This window comes from Heloderma suspectum, chromosome 1 (assembly GCF_057233095.1).
Source record: "Heloderma suspectum isolate Gila_16-S chromosome 1, 16-S_ref, whole genome shotgun sequence".
NCBI classification, from domain to species: domain Eukaryota; kingdom Metazoa; phylum Chordata; class Lepidosauria; order Squamata; family Helodermatidae; genus Heloderma; species Heloderma suspectum.
This window is the reverse complement of record NC_139458.1, coordinates 330,022,887-330,031,315: the sequence shown is the minus strand read 5'-3', so window position 1 is coordinate 330,031,315 and position 8,429 is coordinate 330,022,887.

The window sequence follows — 8,429 nt, the reverse complement described above, 5'->3', positions numbered from 1 at the left end:
GCCCACCATACAGAAGTGCCAGCATTAAGATCTGTCCCAAAAAACTTTCTGGACTCTAGCCACCATTCTTGAGTAATTCAGTTAACAAAATAACTAGTTTAAATGGAGAGTGATTGGGTTTGAAATATTAAGTTGCTGAATTCTTACATGAATGCTTTCCATAAGCTTTTACCTGGGAAAAAAGAATGATTATAGATATAAAGATTTAACCTGGAACTTTAGGCAGGCAAAGCATGTTCACTGTCCCCGCCCCCCCACAATAGTTTAATTTATCAAATGAGGACACAGTCCTATGCATGTTTAGGCTGAAAAAGGCCTACAACTCCCAGCATGCCCCAGCCAGCCAGATGCCTGGATCATGCTGAGAGTTGCAGGCCTTTTTTCTGTCTAAGCATGCATAGGATTGCACCTTTAATCTCCGATTGCCCTGTAGATTCTAAACTTTCAAAAGCTATTACGAGGTATTAAGGCAGGGGTGCAGAACCTCAGGCCGCACCCCCTTCTCCGGCCCCACCCTCTTTCCTCAACCACTCATAGTTTGGTGGTTTCCCAGCTTTTGTACAGTCCCCCCCACCCCATTCTAAAAGGCTGGAATCTCTCTCCTGAGGTGTAGTTATTGGCAGTAAGAGACTGAAGCTAAAATAGGCTGGTATTTTTTGCTCTGCCCCTTTTGTCTTAGGCTCTGCCCACCACTGGAACGTGGCCCCCGAGAGCTTCTCCTAAAGTGAATTTGGCCCTTGGCCTGAAAGAGGTTCTGTACGCCCGTATTAAGGTCTATTTGTAGCATTTGCATATGTATTAGAAAGGGTTTTCCAAGGGTTTGTTTGTTTGTTTATTTATTTATTTGTTTATTTCTATACTGCCCAATAGCCAGAGCTCTCTGAGCAGTTCACAGAAAGTAAAACCACAAAGCAGAGCATAAAAGAATATAAAATATGAAAGCTTAAAACCACAATTTGAAAGCTGAAAACCACATTACAACCAGGAAAAAATCTAGCAGCAGCGCAGAGATTTAAAATACAAATTTAAAACACAAAATCTAAAAGACTAGGAAACTAAAATGCTAAAATACTGGGAGAATAAAAAGGTCTTTACCTGGCACCGGAAAGAGTACAACATAGGTGCCAAGTGAACCTCTCTAGGGAGCTCGTTCCACAGCCGGGGTGCCACAGCAGAAAAGGCCTTCTTCTTGGTAGTCACCCACCTCACTTCCTTTGGCAGGGGCTCACGGAGAAGGACCGCTGAGGATGATCTTAGGGTCCAGGCAGGCACATATGGGAGGAGGCGATCCTTCAGCTAACTTGGCCCCAAGCTGTTTAGGGCTTTGAATGTTAATACCAGCCCTTTGAATTGTGCCAGGAAATGGACAAATGGACGTTGTACCTTAAAACAGGACAAACAACTTGTGGGACCTTCAAGACTAACACATATTATGTATTTTGGCATAAGCTTTTGTAGATCAGGATGCATAATCAAATGCATCTAACAGATTAACACAGCTACCTTTCTGGAAATTCCGTAAAGAGAGTTGGTGCAATCTTTACCCTTGTGGGTTGAGCTCAGCTTGCCCTCATCTTTGTACTGCAAACAAACTTGCTTCTGATTCCAATGTGTAGTCTTGAGTTTTGCCCTTGCTTTATGCTTCAAGCATGTCGTGTGCCTGTTACTGTAGCTTAAAGTTCCTTTTGCTAGTTTTGCATTTAGAAGTTGATTTGGTGCCTTATTTTTAGATAAAAATATTGTAACAGTAAAGTTGAAAAATCATTCTAGTGAAGAGCGGAGTGTTTGTTGGTAACAGTACAGATACTAGCCCGTCAGAGCTATGCGCAGCTCGCTTATACTGCAAACGGGTAGAACCATTTCCCTGTTCTTGATCTGAAGAGAAGATGTACACATGTGCCCAAAATACTAGGACTGCACTTCCATGGTGCTCCCATGCCCTGTTTTTAGTATGCTTTCATACACACTGTTAGAACTGTGCACAGATGGCCTCTCAAAATTCTCTACCTTATTTGTGGGCAGAGAAATCTGAGAGATAATTTCACCAAATTTATCTGGGGGGAGGAGACATTCTCAACAGTTTCTCACAGATACGGCTCCCCATTGGCAGGGCTTGTAGCACAGCTTCTTTCGTTTTTGGTTAAGGGTTTGGGTTGGCAGGCCGGCCCCCGTTTTGCGCCCACCACAATGCAGGTGTGTGTGTATGGCAGGGGAATGCGGGGCAGTGTTGTGTCAAGTTAAAGGGATGAGGTGGACTTAGTGCTTTGCCAAAATCTGTCCTCCAATTTCCAGAAAGTTTTCCTCCTCCCTGAAAGGGGCTTCCATTGTTCTGCCTTATTCTCAGGACAGTCTATAATTTATGTTGAATTTCTTTTTGTGGTGTTTTTGAGCTTACCTCATCACAGCTAGCCTCCCAGGCTGCCTGCACATCCTGATCTGAAAAAGCCCTGTGGAGGAATGAACTCATGATGCCTTCCACTGGGAAGTGTAGGGAGCTGAGTGGGCTACAGTCTGCCAAGGAGATGATTGTACAGTGAAAGACAGGGCACTTGAGCTCACTCCTCTGCCACCTCCTAAGTAAGGTAAGCCTAAGAAAACCAAAGCCAACCCTTGATAATTTCTCTGAAATTTCTTCAGTATTGAATTTCTTTTTGAAAGCAATTCCTCTTCTATCAAATTGAATGAGAATGGTAAAAAAAATTGTGGGAGAAATTTTCAGCACAGCACTAAGTTACTTGAAATGAGGTGTTAGCTTACCAAATGCTTCATAATGCACCTTCTACTGATTTACTGTCACCACTGTTCTTATTTCATTGTAGTCCAGGTCAAAGGGAAGAAAAAAACCCTCTCACAGAGCCTAGGGTACAAAGACAGAAAAAATAGTATTCAGAATCAATCTGTCTCCAATGTTTATAGCCTGGCCACAAATTGGAATATGGCCATGTGACACCACCAGAAGTCACAACCAATGCTACTCAAGTAGAGCGAGAGCACCATAGAGGTTTCATTTTATAGGTAAGAGTGGTTCCTTCCATGTCCAATTTGTGGTACATATAGTGGCTTCTCCCTCTTTTGGATGGGAACCAAAAGTGTGCAGTGGTGCATCACTCTTCATTTTCCTGTTTCTGTTGATGGAAGGATCTGTGTGCTGTTGGTAGGAAGGGTGTTGACAAGTATGGAAGTCGGCAGTGCACAGGGACAGAGCAGCAATGAAGTAATCTTCAGTTAAGCCAAACATCTGCAACTATAGTGCTGTGATCTACAGATCAGATATGTGTTTGATAAAGTCTGAGCCTTGCGTAGCAATCACATGAAATTACAGTCTTGTAGTCTGTCAGTGTATCTGAGTAGATGTGGACCTGTTCCGAGCTAATTCAAGACCTTTTGGCTGCTATAACAACCAAAGTCAACAATTGTTAGTTGGAATTGCATATAGATGAGCAAGTTCTTGATCTGGCTCCAGGGTTTCAGTTCCAAAATTAATATCGTTGACACAGCTGAGTCTCCAGAGCTCACTGTTAGTTGGCTTAGCAGAGAATGCGCTGGTAACTTTAATGACATTATAAGTGGAGGGAATCTTTGATATGCACTCAGGGTTTCACTTCCCCACCACTGCCACATAAGGTGACCATGAGTCGTCTTTTACAGGACAGGACTATTTGAAGGACTGACAGAGGACTGTCCTCTATTTAAATGTGTCCTGTATTTGAAGGCCTGTCCAGTCCAAGTCCGGTTTAAAGATAAAGAACCATCTGAAGGAAGAGCTGGGCCTTGAAGGTGCCCATCTACAGCACCTGGACAGGAGACTGAGTAAGGCACACAGGGCACCAGGGGGGTGTTTCCACCAATGATTTACTCCGAGCCAGCTGTGTGTTGAGGTCTTTAGGGATACATGATGTTGTAGCCATCCAGCAGCCACCCTGGAGCTTATCAGGGAAAACCCGGATTTCCTGAGACTGCTTAAAGTTTGATTCTTTTCCTTAAGTTGGGTTCTCCCTGGTATAGTTGCTATATGCCCCAACCCCTGCATTTAGCTTGGGTATGTGAGCCTTGCCCAGGGGTGTGCCTTTCACCATGACTCCAGTCAAGGGGTGTTTCCTCCCATTGTGCTGAATGAGGCTTGCCCTCTGAATGCCCACACAAATAACAGAGTAGCCCCTCAATTGACATGGGACATTTTAAAGCCCAATTCCTTAAGTGCGATTAAGCACGATCTCAAGGCTCTGATTCATTGCCTTAGGAAGTAACTACTTCACAGCTCCTTACAGATATCCTGTGGGTTAAAATGGGGGCTGGTTTCTGTCTCTCTCACAACAAAGCCATTAGTGTCTCCTCCGAAGTAACTCCCATTGTGCTGAATGAGGCTTGCCTTTGAATGCCCGCATCAGAACTTCCAGAGATCCCACCCAATTGAAATGGCACACTTTAAAGCCCAATTCTTTAAGAGCGATTAAGTGATCAAGCGTGATCCCGAGGCTCCAAGCCTTAGGAAGTGTGTATTTCACAGCTTCGTTATAGCCATCCTGTGGGTTACAATGGGGGCTGGTTTCTGTCTTTGTGTTTACTGCTCTCTTTCCCACAACAAACCCATTAGTGTCTCCTCAGAAGTAACTCCCATTGTGTTCAGTGAGGCCCTATGCATTAAAATGGGGGCTGGTTTCAGTCTCTGTCCCACAACAAACCCATTAGTGTCTCCTCAGCAGTAACTCCCATTGTGTGGAATGAGGCTTGCCTTTGAATACCCACATCAGAACTTACAGAGATTCCCCCTCAATTGAAGTGGCACACTTTAAAGCCCAATGCCTTAGGAAGTATGTTCTTCACAGCTTCGTTATAGATATCCTGCGGGTTACAATGGGGGTTGGTTTCTGTCTTGGTGTTTACTGCTCTCTTTCCCACGACAAACCCATTAGTGTCTCCTCAGAAGTAACTCCCATTGTGGTCAATGAGGTCCTGCGGGTTAAAATGGGGGCTGCTTCCCGTCTTTGTGTTCTCCCCCCTCTTTCCCAGAGCAAGCATACATGTGTCTACTTGAAAGTAACTCCCATTGTGCTCAGTGAGGCTTGTTCCTGAAATGCAGGTGCATCTGGGCTTTCAGGGGAAAGGAGAAAGGGGGGGAGAGGAGGGAGGCCTCTCTTATTGGTTGAGCAGCCCCTGCCAGTCAAATGACATTCACTCCAACTCCCACCCCCACCAGGAAGTATGTTCTGTGAAGCAATTTTTACTGGTCCGGAGAATCTGCTTGTGGAGCCCTGCTCACAGCAAAGCCGATTCCTTTTAAAAAATCCAGTACTCCTCCATTAGCTTCTCCTTCTGTTGTCTTAGAAACACAGCCCAGGTCTCCATCTTCCACACTATGATGAGAGGTACTGTATTTATATTTAAATTACAATAATTATTTCTAAGTTTGCATGTATACATAAAAATTTGTATATGCGAATTTTATGCAAACTGGCATCATCATTTGTCCTCCTTTTTTGGTGCTGCATGTCCTCTTTTTTGGTGATTCACAAGTGGCCTACTGCCCCAATGTGTATCATATTCTGGAAGAATTTACTTCAGTTCCTTCAGTTATTTATCTTAAAAATGTGGATTTATTTAGGATATTTTCATGCTGACCTTAAACAAAGTTCTCAAGATAAGCTGTACTTTCACTAACAAAGTTTCCAGGGCAGTTTGCAAACATAAAAATTACAATTGTTGTTGTTGTTCAGTCATTCAGTCGTGTCCGACTCTTCATGACCCCATGGACCATAGCACACCGGGCCTTCCTGTCCTCCGCTCTCTCCCGGAGTGTGCTCAAGTTCATGTTCATTGCATCGGTGATGATATCCAGCCATCTCATCCTCTGCCGTCCCCTTCTCCTTTTGCCTTCAATCTTTCCAAGCATCAGGGTACATAAAACAAGCCATAAAACAAGCCACAAAAAAGTGTGATGACAAAGAAACAAATACAAGCAGGCTTTAAACCAGGGGTAGGCAATGTGGTGCCCTCCAGATGTTTTGGACTACAACTCCCATAAGCCCTAGCTAGCATAGCCAATGGTCAGGGATTATAGGGATTGATGTCTAAACATCTGGAGGGCACCAGGTTGCCTATCTCTGCTTTAAACAATGAAAAGGTTTTAAAGGCTTGGGACAATAAAAGGACAATGCGGTAGGCACCAGATGAGTGTCCTTGGGGAGGAAACCTCACAGGCCAGAACCAAGGAGGCACTGATGTGCATGCCATGTTTTATTTCAGTATTTTAAAATCAATCTCCAGCCCTTCAACCAAATAGTTCTGAACATTTAAAACACACAAATTTACTTCATTCTGGAATGAAAAAAAATGCAACGCAGTTGATGACCTTTAACATTTAAGTGAGGACTTAACGAAAGTAAATACATGCAGGTATGTGAGGAGAGTGTGTGAAGTGTGTGTGTGTGTGTGTGTGTGTCTGAAAGGACTATTTAAATTCTTATGTATTGCAAGCTGAGCCACTTTGTTTGACATAGATAATGGCAGACAAAACAAAATGTGGGCTGAATTACTTAAAATAAAAGTCACAGATGAATGCAGCCTTTTGTTGTTTTTTCAAAAATCCAGACTCCACCTTTGTGTATTCCACTGTACACTTGAGCTGACCTCACTGAAGCCACAGTCTTGTATTTGTCCTATTTTATCACCTCATTGCTATAATAAAGTAATGTTTAAATTGTTTACTCCTCAGGAGTAATTATAATTAATGATATTCAATTATATTTACAAAGGGCATTATGTGAAAAGACTGGATGTCAGCCTTATTTTAGATTTCCTTGGGTGCTGTCCTCAAGGTAAAGTTCTTCCTATTGAGCAAATGGCTGATGCTGTCACCCTTGACGGGACTGATCACACGTTTGGGAGAGGTAATGAGGAAGATCCCTCCCACTCCAGACAGGGGTTTGCACCTTTGCACTGGCTGTGTCACTTGTTCATTTGGTGAATGTGTGTGTGTGTGTGCGCGCGTGCAGACCCCAGTGTAGCAATGAGCACAGTGTGTGAATCCCCATGTGCTGGAGGCTTGGGATCTTAAAAAATCCCATAAAGTACCCCTTTGCCTGATGCATAAGGCAATCTGTGCTTAGTAATCTGTTTTCAATGCATGGGTGACACTGGCAGGATCTCTGAGCCAGAGAAGCAAGCCAACATGTGAAAATGGGCTGCGCCAGCTCAGACACTGGCTGAGGTGGGAATTTTGCATCCAGTAACCAGGTTGAGCCTATGGAACTCCTAGACTATGTAAAAGACTTGTCCGCCATGATGGTAGAAGGGTAGAGATGACCCCTGCCTCATGCATTCAGAGAATATGTGAGGGGGCTGTGGTGCTGGGCAATGATCGACACGCCACCACTGTCTATGTGTTTGGGACATGTGAGAAGGGGTTTGTGCATATACTGATGGACACACGCAGAGCTCCATGTGAGGGAAAATTCTGGACCAGTCAGGATCTCCTTCTTGTGTGGGAGCTCTATGTACATATATTGGAACATACATAAAGCCCTTTCTCATGCGTACCAAACATGCACCGGGGGGGGGGGAGGTCGAAGGCCGCTGGCATGCATGGCCCTGCAGACCCCTCATGTGCTCTCTAAACATGTGAGGAGAGTTTCTGGAACCCTCTGCTGTGAATAACTTGTTAATTGTGAAGCAGAGGAGATGGAAGATGGTACTGGACTCAGTCCAGGGGCCCTGCTCTGATAGTACTGATCACCTCAGGGAATTGCAGAAGCAGCAGGGAAGGGTCCATGAGCACAGCAGGGGACACACTGCATTCTTTAAGCTATCTTCAGACATTCATGACTCTGCCCAGTCTGTTTATAGTGGAGGTCTATGATTAATCATGTTTGTTTTTTAAACATATCGATAAATGGCCATGTAAGTAGGCACAAATGGATCATTAAAATATATGCTATATTTAAATATATGAACAAATCTGGACCGACTTACTCCCCACTCTTTAAAGAAAACCATTCAAGTTAAATACCCTGTTTAAAATTGTGCCTTGTAATTATTTGAAATGCATACATGATTTAATACTGGCTTTTTCCAGCAACGGCAGAGTTCAGTCTCTATGATCTGTGCATCTGCCTTTCATGTTTTGTTTATTGTACAGGATATCATAACTCCATTCCTAAATCCTGTGATGTAGCCTTATCTTGCACATAAAAACTTCCCTATGAACTTTCACCCTATCCTGATATTACTGGATAGACTGTTTTAGCTTTTCTACATGAGGCTGTTAATTGGCTGTTAATCTGCTCTATCTGCTTTCAGTTTCATCGCAGAATTGAGATACAAGCACTACATGAGGAGCATTTCTCTCCCTGCTTTTCCACTACATAACCTCTAGGTGGCACTGTGGTATACCGGAATAGTGCAAATACACAAGAGCAAATCACACTTCGTTC